Source organism: Mixophyes fleayi, chromosome 3 (assembly GCF_038048845.1).
Source record: "Mixophyes fleayi isolate aMixFle1 chromosome 3, aMixFle1.hap1, whole genome shotgun sequence".
NCBI lineage: Eukaryota > Metazoa > Chordata > Amphibia > Anura > Limnodynastidae > Mixophyes > Mixophyes fleayi.
In genome coordinates, this window is record NC_134404.1 from 175,454,451 (window position 1) to 175,477,603 (window position 23,153).

The 23,153-nt window shown below is 39.7% G+C and overlaps 1 protein-coding gene across 4 annotated transcripts in view; it reads left to right on the top strand.

Moving 5' to 3' along the window:
• FHL5 (four and a half LIM domains 5) overlaps window positions 1–23,153 on the top strand; it is an 83,362-nt gene that overhangs the window by 1,032 nt on the left and 59,177 nt on the right. The window contains exon 2 of one of the 4 annotated variants that reach the window (XM_075202805.1): window positions 15,627–15,703. The exons of the other annotated variants lie outside the window; for them this stretch is intronic. The gene's annotated coding sequence lies outside the window, so the exon portion shown is untranslated. The remainder of the gene's footprint in view (window positions 1–15,626; window positions 15,704–23,153) is intronic. 4 annotated transcript variants of the gene reach the window in all.

Sequence of the window (23,153 nt, forward strand, 5' to 3'; positions counted from 1 at the left end):
TTTTAATAAGATGTGCTCCCAAGACAAGGTGATAATATTAATATAAGCGTACCAGATTTATGAAAGATTCAGGCACATCTATGTGTCAGAACAGGAATTCTCAATCTTTACACAGGCTCTGCGATATATAGTGGGGCAGAGTAGAAAAACCCAGGGATAGTGTATTACCGTTTTATAATGCAAATGTGCACACCATTTCCCACCAATTGTGTTCAAGCGTACAACATATAAATATTGTGTATAGTGTAGACTGGGTACTTTTACACTTTTTGATATTGCTGAGTACCTTGACGGTGAAAATAGATGGAGTCAGGCCAGTGGTACAGGAGGAGGAAAACCACTCTGTGCCAGGTTCCTTTTACTTAGAAGCCTGAGTTGGAGCTTGGATGTGTGCACAGAGTGATTTATCTAAATTGTGGGTGTGGTTTACAAGGACTATTGCATAATCTTAACCTGTTTTGCATGGGACTCAGATAACGGGGGTGGACCTAGATTGTTTTGCTAGGGGGGTCGATTTAGTGACCCGTCCCCTTTTTTTGACAGCCGCACAATACTTTCATGTGCCTGTCAGCAGAGATCAGGCAGAGTATTTGTTACACTTTATTTGTTCATAGATAATCTTTTGAAAGGTTGCTTACTATAAATGTAGAAGTGTATATGTTATATGTGTCCAGATTAGATGACTTTCCTGGCATTGAAATTGGTTAACTAAATAAATCTAATATGCCACTAATATCTCAGAATTCCCAAGAGAGTTTGGCAGGCTTATTGTAAAGTGATCTTGTGCTTTAATCTGTGTTCTTGGTATCTGACACCCACTCCTCGGCTTCATTCATAAGAGCCCAGTATTATACCCAGATGGGTTGGCATGTCTGTACTTGCATGGAATGTGTCATCAAGTCCTGGTGATTGCAAGTGCTGTGCACCCCTAGGGTGTGCTGAGTGTGACCTTAGATGGTGTGGCCTGGCATCATTTATTACAAAGCAGTTCTGTTATTATGTGTTATCTTGGAAGAATACTCTGTGCCCTCCTACTGAAAGTAAAACTGTGGGGCTACTTTGCTACAACACTAGTGTATTATGCACTGTAGGTGATAGGTACATGGTTGGAATGGGATGCACAGGTCTATATGAAGAGCAGCATGAGTTGCGTGGCTAAACTTTACAAGACTTCTAACCAGGGCCTGATTAAGGGTTCCAGCCGCCCTAGGCTAATACACTGGTTGCCGCCCCCCACCCAACCCGCCCACCCCCCATTTATAAACAGTGGTTACAGTGGAAATTCAGGAAAGTTTTACAATGAAGACAGTAGAAGTGGCAGTATGGCCACTGCGTGTATGTATATATATATATATATATATATATATATATATATATATATATATATACACACACACATACATATACATACACACCACACACAAAATTGTAAAATATAAATTAATACATAGAACACAATTAATTCTGCAAACATATTAAAATATCATTACAGTAAGATTCCGCAGTGAAATTTAGACAAATTGCTCCGTTCTCTCTTACCTGATCTTGCAGCGTAGACTACCTGATGTTTTTTCTTGCTTGTACTTGGAGCATTGTTGCTAGTTGGCTGGATTCTGGAAACTGGGGAGTCCTGTTTCGAAAATGTGCAAAAATGTTATTATAGTGAAAAATGTTAACAAACCCTGAATGATACAAACACAACACTCCATTATGACCAAATAAAACAACCTCCTAGTACAGGCACATATAGACAATAAAATATCTACAAATTATTTATAATCATATACTAACATCTACCAGCCCCATCTGTCAAGTATTTAACATTCTAGTGACCGCTGAGACTACAGAGATCATCCATGTCACTACCACACAATACAGAGATCATGTCCCCCACAAGCTATTTTATCACCTACCCCAGCCATTTTTGTAAACCCTCACCAGAAAGTTTGACACCCCATCCATATCTTCTCCCACCCAACCACTTATTTGCTCACCCACCCCATTAATCACCTCACTTTAACCAATCCATTAACCCTCCATAGCCAATCCATTAACCCCCCCCCCCCCCCCCCCCGCTAGCTAATTCATCAACGGTTTCAGGTAATTCAGAAACCCCCATAGGTAAATTCATTAATCTGTTGCAACCAATACATTGCCCCCCACCACACAATTCTTCAACCCACTGCAGGCAATTCATTAACCCCCCAGGGCAAATTGATTATCCTATTACAGGCAATAGCATTACACCCCCCCCCAATGATCTACCTACTTCTGGTAGTTAATTACCCCCCCCCCCCGCCCCCCACAAAATCATCAACCCATTACAGGCAACTCATTACCCACCCACCCCAGGCAGTTCTTCAAAACCATTGCTGCCGATTCATTAACCCCCTCCCTACACCAGTAATCCCCCCCCCCTCCTCAGTCGCCACTTGTATGACACCCTCCTCCATTATATTATAGACAAAACTTACCTGGATGTCTACTGCTCCTCCTCTCTGCAGTCGCCGGCACTTCTGTCTTCTGACAGGCAGCTAACAGTAACCCGAGGATGTTAGCTGTCCTGCCAGAGCGGGCGCGCTGTCACTGCTTAGTGTGGTCACATCATGTGACCACACTAAGCAGTGACAGCGCGCCCGCTCTGGCAGGACAGCTAACATCCTCGGATTTACTGTTAGCTGCCTGCCTCCTACTTGGATCCGCTGACAGTCGGGACCGCCCCCTTCAGACTAAGGGGCGGCCCCGAGATTGAAGGAAAAGGCGTTAATCGGTAATTAAAAAAAAAAATTTAAAATATAAAAACAGATATTAATGTGCCCGACACTCCGCCCCCCGGGACCCAGTGCCCCAGGCTGCAGCCTGGTCAGCCTATTGGCTGATCAGGCCCTGCTTCCGACCTAGTAGTGTTTTCAGCTTACTGATATTTGGCATTGTGTCCTAACTGGTTATCTGACAAAATGAAAATAAGTTTCACTTAAAATGGGTGTGCTAGGCAGTGATGGCAGAGTGATGATCTGTGTCAGTGTTTTAATTGCAATATGCAACTTTCTATTTAATATCACAATAATAGCATTATGCATTGTAGCTGAAATTTATTAGCGTGAGATGCAATAAAGTCTAAGGGTTGTGCACTCCACCTATAATAGCTAGGCTTCATGTGTAGAAAAGATGCAATTGAATACTTGGCATAGCCACTAAGGAGGCATATTTGTAATCTGAAACTACAACATTTTCCCAGTAGTTTATTATGTCTCTTGCTAGCAGTTCAAATACTTGGAATGTTCCCATCATATTTTCTATTACATCAAGTCATAGGAGTCTTTGAATTGGTGTTGATGTAAATCAAACCGTGCCCAAGGCATTCAAAGGGGAGGGTAGCATATATATATATATATATATATATATATATATATATATATATATATATATATATATATATATATATATATATATTAGTAGATGTGCTTGGGCTGGATGCCATTAAATAAGATATACCCTTCATCAGAGTCTAACTGGTGGCTTTAGTTATAAATGATAAATTATATTGGTCACATAATAGGACCGTGTATGATCGTAGGTGCATACATGCTTCCATATTTACCCAACATCGTTGATCTTGATTTTTAGGAAGTGTCTGAAGCCAAATCAAGCTATATGATTAATGATGTGATAAAACATTATTGTGGGAGCGTACACATTAATTCGATATCTGACCAAACGGACATTTATTGTGTATAACTGTGAATTTTCTGTAGTGTGTACCCAGCTTTAGTATCTGTAATAAAATAACCATCTGTCACGATCTTAGCTTTTGATCATTCCAGCCCTGTCCATGCGGCTGGCCGACTCTTCCAGGTGTCGGCGTCATGTGATCACATCCAGGAGGCAGGGAATTCAAATCCCCTTCGGTATTTAAAATTCCATCTGAGAATTTTAGCAGTGTCAGAGCAACAAGTTCCCCCGCTTGTCTGACTCCTGGTTCCTTTGTTATCTACCTGGTTCCCTGCTCCCCTGTGATCTCTCCTTCTGGGCTTTCCCAATTCAACTGTCAATCTTTGTACCAGTTCTGGCTCTGTTTTGACTCTCCTACCTGCCTCATGATTTTGCACTATGCTGACCACCATGTACCAGTTCCTGGCTAGTGGGGCTTCGCTAATGTACCGCAGTGTTACATCTAGTGATAGGCCAGAGGACTGCGACTGTGAATTCTCAGCAGCTAAGCCCATTCCATTTCGTGGCAGTTCTTGGTGAACACCGGGGAACTTGTTAGACTCTGCACCCCTGGTTGGCCAGCGTTAATCTAATTCATCACTTGGAATCCCAACTCCCTTGGTTCGGTAGTACACTTTGCTCTGACCAGGGCCTGATTCCAGGTGCCCTAGGCTAACACACCCTTTGCCGCCCCCCCCAACCAAAATTAACGCACATTTTGAACTGTAAGTCTGCAATTATGTCTAGATTTAGTACAAATTCAAATAATGATTGCTGGTACAAATTGTATTTTTATTTAAATTATATTTACTGCTTGCAGTAAAATAGAAACATCAAAGAATGGCAACAGTAGAAAATTATAAATAATTATAAATTAAACAGTCAAACTCTCAAAATCTGCAAATTACAATTAAACGATAATAGTAATAACGCACAAGGTAATGTTTTCTATAGCACATAGAACGGCTAACAGGCTACAAAAGTGTATAAAAGAATTTAAACAAAACTTTTTTCATGTACAAAAGTGCAAAGAATTGTTGTAAATTGAAGAATCATTTTACATCAAGCTCCTTTTTCTTGCTTTAGAAGTGGCAAACTTTTCTATTATATCCTCAAACTTCAAGTTCTGCAAGAAATCACTTTAAATGAATAACAGAGCAAGAGCTGTGAGCTTTTCTTGATGTAAAGTTGACCGCAAGTAGTTTTTTACCCTCTTTAAAGTAGGAATGTGCACCGGCCACTTTTGGTGTCTCGTGTTCGGATTTGCTTGATGTTTTGGGTTCGGATTTGTTTCGCAAAACACCTGTCGAAAGGTTTTGGTTCGGATTTAAGGTTTTGGATTCGGATTTATTTTGAAAAAAGCATAAAAAGTTCCAAAATCAAGTTTTTGGGCTTATTTTCACTCCTACGCTATTATTAACCTCAATAACATTCAATAACAATCATGTCCACTAATTTCCAGTCTATTCTGAACACCCTCACACCTCACAATATTGTTTTTATTCCAAAACGTTTCACCGAGGTAGCTTTCTGGACTGCATAGTGGAGTGGTCCCGGTACCCAATTTGGTACCGGGGCCACAATATATCACCCTCAACTGGTCTCAATTCCACCCAAAAAGTATTTGGACTGCGTAGTGGAGTGGCCCCGGTACCCAATTTGATACCGGGGCCACAATATAATAAAAAAAACCTCAATTGTTCTGAATTCCACCAAACAAGTATCTGGACTGCGTAGTGGAGTGGTCCCCACAATATAATAAAAAATCCCTCAACTGGTCTGAATTCCACCAAAAAAGTATCTGGACTGCGTAGTGGAGTGGTCCCCACAATATAATAAAAAATCCCTCAACTGGTCTGAATTCCACCAAACAAGTATCTGGACTGCGTAGTGGAGTGGTCCCCACAATATAATAAAAAATCCCTCAACTGGTCTGAATTCCACCAAAAAAGTATCTGGACTGCGTAGTGGAGTGGTCCCCACAATATAATAAAAAATCCCTCAACTGGTCTGAATTCCACCAAACAAGTATCTGGACTGCGTAGTGGAGTGGCCCCGGTACCCAATTTGGTACCAGGGCCACAATATAATAATAAAACCCTCAACTGGTCTGAATTCCAGTGCACAGATGGCGGACACCGGATGGACGTCTAAAACCAACATAGCAGTTAAGGGCGCAGTTCCTCTTTTTTATGACTGCACAAACAATTAACGTAGTAATAGAAATGACAGGTTTTTTTGTTTTTTTTAAATATAGAAAGAAAGAAGGTAGTAATAGAAATGGCAGTTATTCGAATCCCCAGGAGAGTCTAAGTGGGGTGAGCCACAGAGAGATTATTTCCCTCAGTTTCTCTAACAGGTTGTCAGTGTTGTGCCTCTTCTTAAAACCTGTGATACATAACTACACACACTCGGCAAAGCTTTTACAAATTATCTGCGGCACAGGAGAGTACCACTGGACTGTACAATAATAGCAGTACCTATTATTTTTGGGTACAGCAACAGTGAATGATCGTAGTTAGACTTTTAAATAGCAGTACAAGCTAGATTTTTTAAAATTTTGTAATATTTTTTTCCAATTATTTTTGGAAAAATTGTTTTTATTTTTTTTTAAATTCATTTTTTTATAATTTTTTTTATAAATTTAAATTTGTTTTTTTAGAACTTTTCGATAACTTGGAAATAACAATGCCCTTAGCAGAACAGACCACAGGACACAGGAAATACAGAAAGAAAGAAGGTAGCAATAGAAATGGCAGTTCCTCTTTTTTGGAACTGCACAAACAGTGATGAAAATGAAGGTGGAGCTGGTGGCATGTCACGGTCCTCTTCAGAGGACAATCTCCTGACCAGCAGGTCTTTGCACCGCTGTAGACTTGTGTCCGCCGGAAACAGAGACACAACATACGCTTTAAACCGAGGAACGAGAACGGTGGCCAGAATGTATTCCTCTGACTTTAAAAGACTGACCACCCTCGGATCCTGGCAAAGCGTACGAAGGGCTTCATCCACAAGAGCTACATGCTTGGTGGAATCGCAATAGTGTACCAGCTCCTCCCTCACTTTCTCCAGCTGCTTCTGCAAAAGCCTGATCAGGGGAATTACCTGACTCAAGCTGGCAGTGTCGGAACTGACTTCTCGTGTGACAAGTTCAAATGGCTGCAGAACCTTGCACAACACGGAAATCATTCTCCAGTGCGCTTGACTCAGGCGCATCCCCACTCCTTTTCCTATGTCGTAGGTGGCTGTGTAGGCTTGAATGGCCTTTTGATGCTCCTCCATCCTCTGCAGCATATAGAGGGTGGAGTTCTAGCACGTCACTACCTCTTGTTAATTTAGATTGCAAGGCTTGTAAATACTTTGAAAATAAAAAAAATCAGGCTGCACAGACTGTGGAGCTAGAAAGTGAAATTAAATGGACCACGTTACTTTGGTGGCAATCTATCCCCCCCCCCCCCGCCCTACACTTGTAGTTGAATATAAAAAAAGCAGCCTGCATAGACTGTAGAACTAGAAATTCAAATATACAAAGAAATGGACATAGGCAGTTTGGTATCTGTCTGCATCAGATCCCCTCTCCACTAGGAGTAAAATAGAAAACTATTCAGCCGTTATATAATCTAGAATATAAATAGAAATTGAGAAAGGCAATTTGGTATCTGTCTGCATCATAATCATCAACATCCTCCTCAGCGCCAGCTACATCAATATCCTCCTCCCGATGTACAACATTCACACTTTCATTAGCCAAATCTGTAACTGGACTGTGGGTGATCCTTCCAGCATATGCAGAGGGCGTGCTGCAAATGGTGGAAGGAGCCACCTCTTCCCGTACAGTGATGGGAAGGTCAGGCTTCGCAACCACCAACACCCTTGGACTCGCCTTGGGGATTTGTGATAATTTCTCTTTAGAAGGCAGAGTTGTTTGCTGTGTTGTTGCTGACAGCATGACTCTCTTAAATTATTTGTAGGGGGGGAGGAGGGCTTAGTTCCTTGGGTGAAACTGAACCACTAGTCATGAACACGGGCCAGGGCCTAATCCGTTCCTTGCCACTGCGTGTCGTAAATGGCATATTGGCAACTTTACATTTCTCCTCAGATGATTTTAGGTTTCTCTTTTTGCTACTTTTACTGAACTTGGGCTTTTTGGATTTTACATGCCCTGTACTAGGAGATTGGGCACCGGGCTTGCCAGACGACGTTGATGGCATTTCATCGTCTATGTCATGACTAGTGGCAGCAGCTTCAGCATTAGGAGGAAGTGGGTCTTGATCTTTCCCTACTTTATCCTCCAAATTTTTGTTCTGCATTATATGTAGCACAAGAGAGTGTACCCCGAAACCACACACACTCGGCAAAGCCTTTAAAAATTATATGCGGCACAGGAGAGTACCACTGGACTGGAGTTATACAGCAGTACCACTGGACTTATACTGCAGAACAAGTGAAATTTGTAATATGGCAGTAACAACAATGGACTTATACTGCAGAATGAGTGAACTTTGTAATATTGCAGTACCACTGGACTTATACTGCAGAATGAGTGAACTTTGTAATATTGCAGTACCAATGGACTTATACTGTAGAATGAGTGAACTTTGTAATATTGCAGTACCAATGGACTTATACTGCAAAATCAGTGAACTTTGTAATATAGCAGTACCACTAGACTTATACTGCTGAATCAGTGAACTTTGTAATATAGCAGTACCAATGGACTTATACTGCAGGATTGTTTTGGGATATTTTTATTTATTTTATTTTTTTTATAATTACTTTTTTTGTAATTTTTTTTATAACTTTTTTTGAATTTTTTTATAATTTGGGAATAATTGGGAAATAACAATGCCCTTAGAAGGACAGAGCACAGGTCACAGCACCACTGGACTGAACAGGACACAGCACAGGACCCAGCAGCACCACTGAACTCAGAAGGACAGAGCACAGGACACAGCACCACTGGACTGAACAGGACACAGCACAGGACCCAGCAGCACCACTGAACTCAGAAGGATAGAGCACAGGACACAGCACCACTGGACTGAGCAGAACACAGAGCACAGCACGAGATATAGCAGGACAGAGGACCACCTAACACACCCTCCCTCTACCCTGATCAATGCCCGAGTGAAGATGGCGGGGAATTTATAGGATCCGAGTATCACGAGATCCGACAGCGGGATTATGACTCAGAGCCTCGGTTTCAGTTTTGCAATTGGCGGGAATACCCGGATCTGTCTCGGATCCGGCTCGGATCGGCAACGTTCGGGTGGGCTCGGATTTCAGAAATCCGAGTGCGCTCATCTCTACTTTAAAGCAGAAAAAGATCGTTCTCCACTACAGTTAGTGACTGCCATACTTAAAAAGAGGCGCAGTACTATTTCTACGTTTGGAAACATTGATTTTACATTACAGTTTTTTAGCAATGTCAAGAGTCTTGAGGCTTCTGAGCTATGTTTACTACTTTCTTGATGGTCGCTTTTATGACCTTTTATAAAAGAGGCTAAATGGACACACTCCTCAGGAAGTACATTGTCCAAATCCGATTTGTATATTTGTAAGAGTTGGTTTGCTTTCTCTCGAATTTCGTCATTTTGCATATCACTTAAGTGCCATAAAAATCCAAACAGATTAAGTACCTCTGTATAAATTTCTCTCCTTTTCTCCAAATTAACCTTAAGTGCATCTATTGCGACATAATATTTCTCTACAATGAACGACTGCCTTCCATCAAATTCTGTGTTCCCACCAATACTTTCGTCAAATGGAACTTTCAGCTTCTTTTTCCTTCTCACATCTTTGTTGTGCACATTTGACTCACACATTTGTATTGCCTCTATTTCAAACCTCTTAAACTCCTTTTCATCAGCATGATCCAAAAGGCGTCTAATGAATTATACAACCCAACAACTCTTGCCAAATCTGTACTTCTTCCTTGGATTTTTTCACTTACATCTTGAAACTTCCCCAAGACACTGTTCCAAAAAACAGATCATTATTGCCATTTCAAGGCTTTTAACTTTCTCCACTATTAGGTTAGCTTCATTTCGGACATCCTTTGCTTGCCCTTCATCATTGCCTATCTCTTTTAATGCGGCAACGACTTCATGGTAGGATTTATGCAGAGCTTTACTTGCATCAGCACGGGCACTCCAACGTGTTTTGGACAGTGTTTTCAAAACAATCGAATCTTCTTTGAATTTGGCTAACAAAATCTCCCATCTGCGAGTTGAGGATGAAAAAAAATTGTAGAGCTGTTGTTGTAGTGCAAAGAAGGCAACTGACTCATTACTGCTTTCTGCAGCTGCGGAGCCCACAAGGTTTAAAGAATGTCCAGCACAAGGAATATAATTTGCTAAAGGATTCAGCTGTTTTATTCTAGATTGCAGTCCCTTATATGGTCCCGACATGTTATTGGCATTATCATAACTTTGGCCCCGACAATCACTCAAATTAAGGTGTAGTGATTCTATTGTAGACAGAACTGCTTTGTCCATTTCCTCACCTTTGTGGTCACAATTAGGTATGAATGTAATGAAACGTTCAACTGGGGTGCCATCTGGAAAAACATATCGAACAACAAATGTTAGTTGGTCAGTGTGCGATACATCCGGTGTTGAATCAACGATTATGGAATAATATTTGGCCTGTTGTATCTCTGCAACGATATTCGTTTTAACTTGCTCCGATAGTTGCAGAATAAACTCATCAACAATTGTGGAAGATAAGTAAGAAGGTACACCTCTAACCTTATTCCCAAATCTAGCCAGATGATCAGCCATGAATGAATCAAATTTAGCTATCAATTCAAGACAACCCAGAAAATTTCCATTCTTTGAAGAACCAATAATCTCATTCTCTCCATGAAAAGGTAGTCCTCTGGAGGCCAAGAATTGAACTGTTTTAACAACACGTAGAAGTACATTGCACCAATAGCTTACTTCTTCGTTGTATTGTTTAAATAACTGGATGTCCACTCTTTCGGAAAATTTACCTCTGTCAACATATTTTGCAAGACATTCTCGGTGTTCAGAAAGATTGTCATGGTCAGATATAGCATTACTGTTTTTCCAGTCATTAAATCCACTGGTAGCTAATAAAGTTGTGCCTCCATAAAGTTTGCAAGGAGCACAGAATACATGACCAGTTGATATTGAATACACCAGCCAAGGTCACTTAACAGTCTCGCCATTAGTAAGTTTTTTAGAAAAAGCAGCCTTAGATAAAAATCGTTTCTGATTTAAATATTTCCTTTCAGATTTGGAAAAGTCTGCCTGATCGTTCTGCTTTATTCCATTGTGAGCAATAAAATCTCGTAGTTCATCACTCACCACCCAGAATTCTGGGTCATCAGAAGGATCAGAGAGCTTTAGAGCAGTTTCTGCTTGTTGAATATTAGTTACTGGGATGGGTGTCAGTGACTCACTTGGTGCACTGGAGCTGGAACCACAATAACTAGCTGAACTAGTTGAAGGTACTGACTGTGCAACAGCATCACCACCACATTTATCACCAATACTTAAATCTTCAGCCACCTTTCCTGCAGAACGCCGGAAGAAAGATTCAAGTTTGGGAATCTTTTTCAATAAAGAACCCTCTCGTTCATATCTCTCCTTTGCTCTTTTTCTAAACTCAGTTCCACTTGGCTTTTTAAATGGTTCACGGGAATCTTTGTCAGTCATTTTGTTGTTATTAAAATCCCTAAAAAAGGGATTAAGAGAGGCATAAATTGACCAAACTTACGTATATCAGGAGCAAAGATGTACAAGACAAACAGATATAGCTATATCCTATGCTGTAAAATTAATTATTAAACTTATTGCAATCAATAAATGATAATCCTTCAATGCTGCTGTTCACAGAAGCCTTGCATACTACTCCATAAACTATACCAAAGAAACCACTAGAAACAACAGCGCTGTGAAAATACTCCAGATATGACTCACTACACAACTATAGATATAGCTACACATACATACATTATAATATCTATCTCTCTCTCTCTCTCTATGTGTATATATATATATATATATATATATATATCGATCTATATCTATATATATATATATATATATATATATATATATATATATACACATACACACACGCATGTGTATATATATACACACACAGTTCTAAACTATTAATACATTAAACACACAGGGCCTGAGTCATTAAGGCAAACTAGGAGTAAATGTTCTCTGGCACAAACCATGTTACAATGCAAGGGGTGCAAATTAGATTATTTTTTTGCACATAAGTTAAACACTGGCTTTTTTTTCATCTAACACACAAATACTTAATAGCTTTATTATTACACTGAATTTTAAAGTTGATCTAGGACATGCCCTACCCCAAATATAAATCTGTCCCCACATTTGAAATTTACCTCCCCCTCTAATGCAACATTGTTTTGGCCAGGTGCAAATGTTACTCCTTTTTTATGCTTTGCTCTCCTTAATGACTCAGGCCCACAGACCCTAAGTCATTAAGGAAAGGAAAGCCAAAAAGATAGTAACTTTGCACCTGGCCAGAACCATGTTGCATTGAAGGTAAATTTAAAATTTGGGGACATGTTTATTATTAGGGTAGGGCATGTCATAGATCAACTTTAAATTTCAGTGTAAACATAAAGCTAGCAAGTATTTGTGTGTAACATTAAAAAACAGCCAGTATTTAACTTATTTTCAAAATAATAAACTAATATGTACCCCTTGCATTGTAACATGTTTTCTCCATATGAAAACTTCATTTTTTTTTTCAATTCCTTACATTAATGAATCAGGCCAACACTAGTTAAAAAAAAACATTAAAATGTCACTAAAGTAAAAATCCACATTCATTGTTAGACAGATTTCGCTGTTCTCTCTTACCTGATCTTGCAGTGTAGACCACCGGATGTTCACTCTTGTTTGTTCTTCAAGTATTGTTGTTAGTTGGCTTCTGGAACCTTGGGGTGTTATATTGAAAATGTGCAAAAATGCAAAATGTTAACAAACCCTAAATGATTCAAACACAACACTCCATTATGACCAAATAAAACAACCCCTTAGTACAGGCATATATAGATAATAAAATATATGAAAATTATTTATAATCATATACTAACATCTACCATCCCCAGACAGTCAGTTAATTTACCCCCCAGCCCTTGGCCAATTTATAATTGTTATGCCTCCTGCAGCTTATTCCTACCTCCCCCCCCCACCACCTCTGGCCCCATATAGAGAAAAATATTTATCCCCCTGCAGCTTACCCCCCCCCTGCGTCATGATATGTGCCACTGCCCCACCCATAGAGAATAATACGTAAAGCCCCGCCATTAATTATTTGTGCCTAAAAATATGATAATCCTTCAATGCTGCCAGCGCCAGGTTCCCCCCCCCCCAATTGTGCCAGAAAATGCCAGGTTCTCACCCCCCATATTATGGCTCAAAATGCTCTCCTGCTCTCCCCCATATTATAGATCAAAATGCTCTCCTGCTCCCTCCCCATATTATGGATCAAAATGCTCTCCTGCTCCCTCCCCCATATTATAGATCAAAATGCTCTCCTACTCCCCCCCCCCCCCATATTATGGATCAAAATGCTCTCCTGCTCCCCCCCCATATTATAGATCAAAATGCTCTCCTGCTCCCCCCCCATATTATGGATCAAAATGCTCTCTTGCTCCCCCCCCCTATTATAGATCAAAATGCTCTCCTGCACCCCCCATATTATAGATCAAAAGGCTCTCCTGCTCCCCCCCTCATATTATAGATCAAAATGCTCTCCTGCTCCCCCCCATATTATAGATAAAAATGCTCTCCTGCTCCCCCCCCCCATATTATAGATCAAAATGCTCTCCTGCTCCCCCCCATATTATTGATCAAAATGCTCTCCTGCTCCCCCCCATATTTTAGATCAAAATGCTCTCCTGCTCCCCCCCCCCATATTATTGATCAAAATGCTCCCCGGGCAGCCATTGACTCAAAGTACCTTACCTGCCTGTGAAATGCTCCTCTGTTGTTCTCCATCGTCCGGCTGTGTTTGTCCTTTTCTTTCACTGCGGGCGCAGTCTGTCTGATTAGTGTGGTCTCGTGAGATGTTAACATCTCACGTGACCACACTGAACAGCGCACCGCAGCCGCACTGACAGCAGATGACAGCACCTTCAGCATACTATAGCCTGTGTATGGAGTCATAGGCGGACTCCATACACCACAGGCGGACCCCGTTAGGTAACAATTTCGCGGGCGGGCGGTCGGGGTTGAATGGGGAAAAAAAAGAAAGAAAATCTTTCTATTACCCAGCGCTGCTGCGCCCCCCCCCCCCCCCCCACACCCCCCGACCCTGGCTCTGACCCAAAATGGATTCTGCTGACAATCCTTTGCCTAGGAATTTACTACAATACCTTGTGGACAGAATAGAGAAATAAAAATCCAATCAGGAGCACCTGATTAATTTTTTACAGGGCATTTCCACATGCATGAACATCCTCCAGAGTACCCTGGTCACTTCCAGGCAATCTGTTGCCTTTACAGAAACTCCATTTTCTCCTGCGGTTAACTCTCAATTGTGCATTCCCAATCCACCTAAATTTTATGGAGATTCTAAACTATGTAGAGGACCAATGCGCCATCCAATTTGAACTGCTCGCTGGTAATATCCCTTCTTAAAAATCCAAAGTCGCTTAATTTATTTCTCTGCTTTCTGTACCAGCACTTGCTTGGGCCTCCCACTTAAAGGAATGTAAAAGATCCCTTACTTTATAATTGTACATGCTTTCTGAACACAATCATGAAGATCTCTGATGACCTAGGCTGAGTGTCCAATGATGCCACGGGAATAGTACACCTGTACCTAGGCAATCTGCCCCTAGAAGAGTACGTAATTCAAGTTAGAAAAATGGCTTCAGAACTTCGCTGTAATGATGAATCTTTGATTGCAACCTTTTGGTAGGGGTTATCCAATCGGATCAAAGAAGAATTGGTCTCCCGAGAACTACCCACTTCTGTTGATGAGCTCATATCTCTGTGCAATAAAGTAGACCTTCGCTTTAGAGAACGCACACAGGGGAGGGAACACTTGCGCCGAGTAACTTCCCGTCTAGATTCCCAATTCCAAAACCCTGTGGTTCCCTCTGAAGAACCCATGCAATTGGTCCGATCTCACCTCTCTGGTGAAGGAAGGGAGAGAAGGTTTAAGAATAAATAAAAAATATCCCCTAAGGAATAATACCTCTGCGCTGGGCACTCACTCAAACAGGATCTCTAAAACATCCAATGGATTAATCAATATGAACCTTAGCGGAAACCTGCAGCTCTTATAATGGGTCATCAACCCCATAAATGAAAATAACAAAAAAGGAACAAATAAAAGAGTGCTGTGTGTCCGCTAGGCTCTCAGGTTTAACATATGTTACAAATGTAGCAATATGTGAATAGTCTTAAATATAAAACATTTATTGTTGCCCTCAAAACAAAATAAGCACAATATCAATGGAACAGTAACACAGCCGGTGAAATCAACAAAGAATTAATTCACACAGCAAGATGTAGAAATAATTTATAAATTCAACCTTATGCATGAGACCATAAGATTGTAAATGGACCTATGGCGGAGCCCGGGGTCTGATGGTTTCAAAAAGAATATATTGGTGGTAGACACAGAAAAAAAAAATAATACAAATTAAAAATAAAAATTAAAATCCATACCCGAAAAGTCTGATTCTTCAAAATACAAAAGTCGTAGATGTCAAACTCCATGGGACACTATTTGAAGTCCAATTAGGGAAAATAAATCCCAAAAGTGATGTTAACTCCTGGATTAACCGAAGTGTCATATATAGAGTGTGAACAGAGGAAAATCAGGTTCTTTAAACTTGTTGTAAATACTTGAACCTCCTCGTAATGGATGTCATTCAATCCCCACAGGACGTGTATCTGAACGTGGTCCGACACACTGAAGTCACTGAAGTTCCGGTAACACTGTCTGAGGGCCCTCAGTATCGGTAAGAGACTCTTATTCTTTCACTCTGATTGGGGATTGAATGACATCCATTACGAGGAAGCCCATCCCACCCCAAACTCTGCACCCCTGGTCAGCCATCATTAATTTTGTTTAATACTTGGAATCCCAACTCCCCTGGTTTGTTATACCCAGAAACAAAGCATTATTGAAAAATAGATACATGTGTTAAAACAATTACACAAACTCTTGAATAAGTCTCTTTTAAATTTGAGTACCAAGATGGAGCAATGTTTGCCAATTCATGTTTACAAAATTGCTCAAACTGGGTCAGGTTAATTGATAAGCAATGGACAGCAAATTTGAGGACTTGCTACAGATTTTTGTTGGGATTATTATTAGTAGTCTGACTCGATCAGGAAATATGACTTATTGCTTTTTAGCCACTCCACTGTTGAACTTGTGTTTTGAATTATTGTCCTATTTTGAGATACCCTTCCTCCCCAGTAGGTTCTTGTATAATGTACCTGTAATGCGTACTTTTCAACTTACCATTGATCCTGACAAGTTTGCCAGTCACTGCTATTGAAAGCATCTCCAACTTAATTCTTCCACCTCCATATTTTGCGGTAGAGATTGTCATCTGGTGATCAGTGTTTCAATTGCTTCACACAGAGCTCTTTGCATTCTGTACAAAATGTCACACTTTAGTCTCTTTAGACGATGACTTCTGCAACAAGGATGCATCATTTTCTAGTTGGCGCTTCACAAATCTTTAGCAGGCAAAGGTATGACAGGGTGGGGTGTGGGTGGTCCGCCAGTGCTGCTTCTTGATGACTCTACCCCCCCCCCCCCCCAAGTCTCTTTTTGGGGAATATAAGCCATTGCATCTGATGTCACAGGTGACTTTTCATAGCTTCTCTAATGATAAGTGGAGCCTTCTCCAGTGACTAAGTTTATGGAGGCAGCCTGAGCTAGTCAATGTGGCCATAGTTTTAGACTTCTTCCATTTCTCTACTGTGCTCTCAGGGATATTAAATTATTTGTGCCTCTATAGTCATATTTATTGCTTATTTAGAATGCTCTTTTATTTTAGTTTTGAATCTTTTTTTGGGAGAGTCTTTATCATGTTGTAAGTCATCAAAGAGAGAGGGATATTATTATTTACAAAAGACTTGAGAACAGGTGATACTCATTTTTACACATGTAGAGTCAATTAACAAATGATGTCTCTTTTGAAGTAATTTACTTATGGAAGAGATGAATATCCAAGTAATAATGACCAGAATCATGTTTATTTAGAAATCAAGTATACACCTAGCATAGATTCACAATGCAAATGATAAAATACTCGTATTTTCATAGGCATTACAATACATTAGTATTTATAGCATGAAACAGTGAGAAGAAAAAAACCATATTGTACATATACAGCACAAAATACAACTTTGCTGAATAAACACTTAGGGCTAGATTTACTAAGCTGCGGGTTTGAAAAAGTGGGGATGTTGCCTATAGCAACCAATCAGATTCTAGCTTTCATTTATTTAGTACCTTCTACAAAATGACAGCTAGAATCTGATTGGTTGCTATAGGCAACAACCCCACTTTTTCAAACCCGCAGCTTAGTAAATCTAGCCCTTAATCTTGTCAGTACACTTTCCTTTTCTTATCAATTAGACAGATCTCAGTACTAGATTAAATATTGAGGCATATTTTCAGTTTTACGTTTATGATTATATGTTTAATAAAGTTCAATCCTTTACAGCAACTATGTCATTTCTTACAGAAACAAGTACAGACAAATAAACATGACAAGTAAAGTTATGAGAAAACATGAACACACAGAAATATCAAGATAACATAACATATTTGTGTCCCTATCCTAACTAACTACTGCACCTTTAGTCTAGTGCTATTCTGTTTTGCGGCAGTCATTTCCACACTGATCTGTTGTAAGACATAGTTAAACCAACCCCATACACGGAATATAATATCAAAATACCTTTTAGTTTCACAAAAATCTCTCCTATCCATAATCCTACCTGTAGGAAGAGAATTAGCATATCTAATTTCAGGAAGTAAAAAATGTCTAAATAGAATCCCTCTCCCTTAGTAGATATACTAAAATGGCAGGGGGAACTTTAGTTTAATACTAGTTATGCCCACTCACAGCATTCTTGTCTGGGTGAAGGGCAGTTGTTGTCTTGCATTGTGATGGGTAAATCCAGGTGTTTAATCCTTAGCACTTCACAGCTACACTTGATAGGGGATTTCCAAATGGGTTCCAGATTGAATGACACTCTTGGTCAGGTGCTTTAAAAAGATTTCGCAATTGAATAAAATATTGTTTTTTGGTTTCTTCCCAACCTTGCCCACATTATATGCCTGACAAATAGGGCATGTATGACATATGTAAAATTTAGGGTATTTAAATCCCATTTCAATTAATTCATCCCTCATTTTCTCACATTTGCCATGGGCATGTGAGCAAATTATGGCAGTAGCACCATAGGTGCCACTGATCAGCCTTCAGGAGAGTGCCATAGGAATAATATACAACCATGTAGCCTTTTCAGACTGAGGGGCTTCATCTTGAATGTGAAAAGAGGAAAGAATGATTGTTTCAGTAAAATCAACTGTAAGTTATCTAGTGTGTTAATCAACAGACATATAGTTTTGGAGACATCATCTGTTGGAAGAACATTGTTATTAGGTGTTAATCTATGATTTTGGAGAAGAGTTAGCCTTGTTGCAGTTTGCCCCATATATACCTGTGCCCCTGATATAAAATGAGTACAAACAAGATTTGTCTGTCATGGTGAATATGTCTAGAAAATAAAATGAAACACAGGTTAATTACCATGAAATAATTAGACATAGGTGGTATATGGAAGATAATAGTTGCTGGATTTGAAACAACAGGAAGAACAAGTAAAACAGCTGTGTTAACAGTTCTTATACAAACCTGTAAGTATTCTTGCCTGGTTTCATTAAAGGAATTTTATGGCTGTCACAAGGTATGTAAATAATCATGCCTTGTTTCAAAAGGACCTGTATCACAGGCTTAATACCTTCCTCAGCTTGGGAAGACAAAGAAGTGGCTTGTGAGGATTCAACCGAATTTCAACAGGTTGTATAGTAAGACCTTGGCCTACTTTACTTACATGTTTAGATCACAAACACGGGTGTAATGCTTCAATAATTGCTCTCTGTATTTTGGATGACTGTTTTATGGGTGGAACAGATTGGTCTTCCTTGTTCATTGGACAAACATAAACCTAAATCAGCTACATCCATGAGTAAGAACATAGATCGGCAGGAGAAGTAGGAAAGCATGGCAATCAAAGATACACTGCATGGCCAAAAGTATGTGGACATCCCTTATAATTAGTGTGTGTGGCCATTTCAGCAACAATCATGCTAACGGGTGCATGAATTCAAACATAGGGCCATGCAATCTCCACAGTCATACATTAGCGGTAGAGTGAGTTGTACTGAAGTGCTCAGTGACTTTCATTTTTGCACTGTCATAGGATGCCATCTTTTAACAAGTTAGTTCATCAAATTTCTGCCCTGTTAGAGCTGCCCTGATCAACTGTAAGTGCTATTATTATGAAGTGGAAATTTCTGGGGCAGCTTGTGAAGCAGTAGTTCACACAAGCTCATAGAATGGTACCGCCAAGTGTTTAGCACATAACTAGTTGTAGCCACCCACAAGCGTCAGATCCTCATGAACAATACCAACCTGCTGGAGTGGTGTAAAACACACTTCCCTTAAACGCTTCACCATCTGGCAGTCTAATGTTGGAAAAGGAATAATAGTCTGGGGCTGTGCTTCATGGTTTGGCCTGGCCCCTTAGTTCCAGTGAAGATAAATCTTAATGCTACAGCATACAATGACATTCTAGAGAATTGTATGCTTCCACCTTTGTGACAACAGATTGTGAAGGACCTGTTTTAGCATTACAGTGGTGAGGTGCATCAAAAAATGTTTTCCTGATTTGATGTGGAAGAATTGACTGGCCTGCACAGAGCCCTGACCTCAACCCCATTGAAAACCTTTGGGATTACTTGGAACACTGACTGTGATCCAGGCCTTATCAATGCCCAGCTGCACTCATGTTCTTGTGGCTGAATGGATGTGAATCCCTGCAGTCATGTTCCCAAATCTCACAGGAAGTAGTCTCAGAACAGTGGATGCTGTTGTAGCAACAAAGGAGGGATCCAACTTAATTTTAATGCCCATTGTTTTGGAATGAGATTTTCAAAAAGTACATATAGATGCGATATCTGGATGTCCACCTACTTTGACCATGTATTGGTAATGATCACAAAGAGAGGTTAAGAGACAGGATGGTTGACGGGCTAATTAGAAACACCTACAGCAGGGATAGTTGCAGATGAGAATTGAACAGAAGAGAATCCAGAAAATATAAAAACACATTTAGAGGATCTTGTGTCGTTCAAATATTCCACATTTCATATTGCAGTAGAAGTAACTTAAGGACCCAATAGATCTAGGGCAGTGATAGGTAACCTGATACATTTCAAAGTAATGTGTAGCCCTTCAAATGGGTTGCACATTACCCTTATTTTCAGCAATATGTCAAAACAATACATTTAATCAAATAAATAGTCACCTATCTGTATTAACATATTAACAGGCATTTTAATGTAAGATAAACAAATATTAAAAACTATAACAAACATGTTTAACAATTTAATGTGATTTCTGGATGACCAGATTTTTGGTTTTGTGGAAAGGCTGGAACAGTCAGAACACAATACTGCAGAGATGCTTCTATGTGTCAACCCATTGCGCTTGTTGTTTCTAATATACCCCGTGGCAGAGAATGTCTGTTCACATGTGTAAGTGGAACCAAATATAAATAATAAGGTTCACTTAAAAAAACATGTGATACAGGCTGCACATCGCACCTTTTCTGATCTCGGATATGGTGCTGGCACTGCATGACTACCCTGCGCTCTGCTGAGGAGGTGGTCATGTAATGTGGAAGTTGGCTGCTCCAGAGAAATCAATTTAAGGTCAGTCTCTCTGTTTTATGACTCGCAGAGCTTCACCAGTGACCCTTTTCTTTAAAAAGAACTGGGTCCATGGTTAAGCTTGCCAGTGGTAAGGGCTTAGGCAGACAGGAAATAAAGCTGAGAAAAGGATGCTGATGCATGAAGCAGCAAGAAGCTGTGGGATGCAGGTGAAAGCTTACATTGCTTCATGTAGCCCTAGGTCTATCTGTTTCCCATCACTGGACTAATGGGGACAAAAGGTTCAATAATTGTGCCACTGAACCCAAGAAGTAGTTATTGGGCTTGAACATTTTGGTGCAGAGGGAAGCATTGTTTAATTGTTGGTCTATTTGGACATTGTGCAATGCAATAACTGTCCACAATAATGGCAAGCCCCTGCACAAATGTATTGGTCACTGCAGTGCTATTCCAACATTCTGGATTCCAGAATGCCTTTCAAATATCTGTTTTAAACTAATTTGCAGGTAGTTCTTCTTTGTTTTGATTACAATTATGGGTTTAGACCAATCAGTTGTCCTAGGATAGATATCTGGTAACTGATCATCTTTGGCCGGCGATGCACTGGCCAGCCCACTTGTCATACAATCTTGCTGTAAGTTTCGTAGGCAAAAGCCCTTAATAACAGCTAATTTCAGGTTATCATAAATGTGTCCTTTGTAATATCAGAGAGATCATTAACCAAATTCTTTATGTCAGTATGAGTCCATATGATATGGACAATTTGTGAACCCCCTCTTTCTCTGGGAGACTGTCTTAGTGGGTCAATAAGTTGTCTGTCTAGTACCTCTCTTTGGCCCCTTGTTTGAGACTACAAATATTAACATTCAATGAAAAAGAGGGTACTGATATTGTATCATCCGTGAGATCTCCAATGGAGTCTGGAAGAGGAGCAGAGACTCTTTTTGCTGGGTTATGTGGGATTACAGATACCTGAGCCATTGCTCCCTGTCCACCAGAGCCTCTTGAACCACCAGTGGATTTTGGTTATAAGGAGGAGGTGACTCTAAATCAAAGAGTTGGATCTGTGTTTTGTGGTGTAGTTAGAAATAATGACAATAGGATTTAACTGTGAAGATGGTGGTGCTGAGTTGCCTGACCCTCCTTAAGTGTCTCTATTTCCTTCTTTAAGCTTTTATTTTTTTCCCTTATGAGATGGCTTTAAGGGTATTTTCTGTGAAGTTGTAAAGTTAGGTTCCACTATATAACAGAGATGTCTTGCTGCAACAGATTATAAATGTGTTATTTACTCTGCTTTGTTACCATTTACATGCCTATCATACTTTGGGCGTCACTGCATTTTTCAAATTATCCTGATGAAGACTTACTCACCTTTGTTTGTCAATGCTGGGCTTGTTAATGGCGGTGTACATATTACACCAGCTCTGCTCCTAATATTTTAAATTGGTATAATATAAATATGTGCAGTGCATGGCATTTAGCCTGGTTCTTCTATATACACAATTTGGGATTTAGTCTAATTATTTAGAATAATTGCTGTCTTTTGTTAGCTTCATTTTGCCAATAAAAATAACCTTTCCACTGAGTAGTAGAGACTTCTTTTTTTTTAATGTCTACAGATCATTCTTAAGTTGCCTAAATGATACATGTTCCAGGGAATGTTGTAACATTAATTCCCCTTTTGTTAGTTCTCCCAATCTTCTAAATACTTGCAAGTTTGTGAACCATACTGTGCCTCATGGTAAATTTTTACCAGATAAAGTATATCAATTGCAGCAGTTATTGCTCAAGGGACAAATGGATTAATCCTAATGTCATGAATCCTTTTACTGCTACAAATAGAGAGGAAAGTAGAAGAAAAAATGGTGTGCAACCTCAGACTGCCAGGACTCATGCTATTTGCACTCCTGAGTAACTATATAATTTCCCAATGTTATCACCACACACATTTCTTTTTTACTCTATTTATTATTTTTTTTCCTCTTAGGACACTCTTTAAGTTACATACAGAAATCCCTTTAGTTCATGAAAGTCTGGCTATTAAGGCCTACTCCCACGTGTTGCAACTGTGCAAATAGGAGCTTGCAACTACATGGAGTAGAATTATTTTTTCAATTTTAATAATTTGCTTTTTATTTCTAGAAATCAGTGTTTGGAATTTCAGTGTGATGTTGGAAACATTTCTTTACAATATGCTCAGCTCATGCATTTGTATACAAATCATAGTTGCCTTTCAGCGAGTTTTACGGTTTTGTAGTTAATTACATCTAAAGTGTAACAGTTACATTTGCAGAAATTATACTCTGTAATTTTATTGTTTGCAAGCCTTTTATACAAAGGTGCCAGCATAAAAAATATATTTTGTAACCTTTAAAGTTCCAGAATAATATGTATGGCCTTGTGCTGTACTTATTTAATATTTGTCAACAAAGTAGCTACATTTTGATACTAGGTAAAGGTAGAAATGTTTTACTAAAACAAATTTG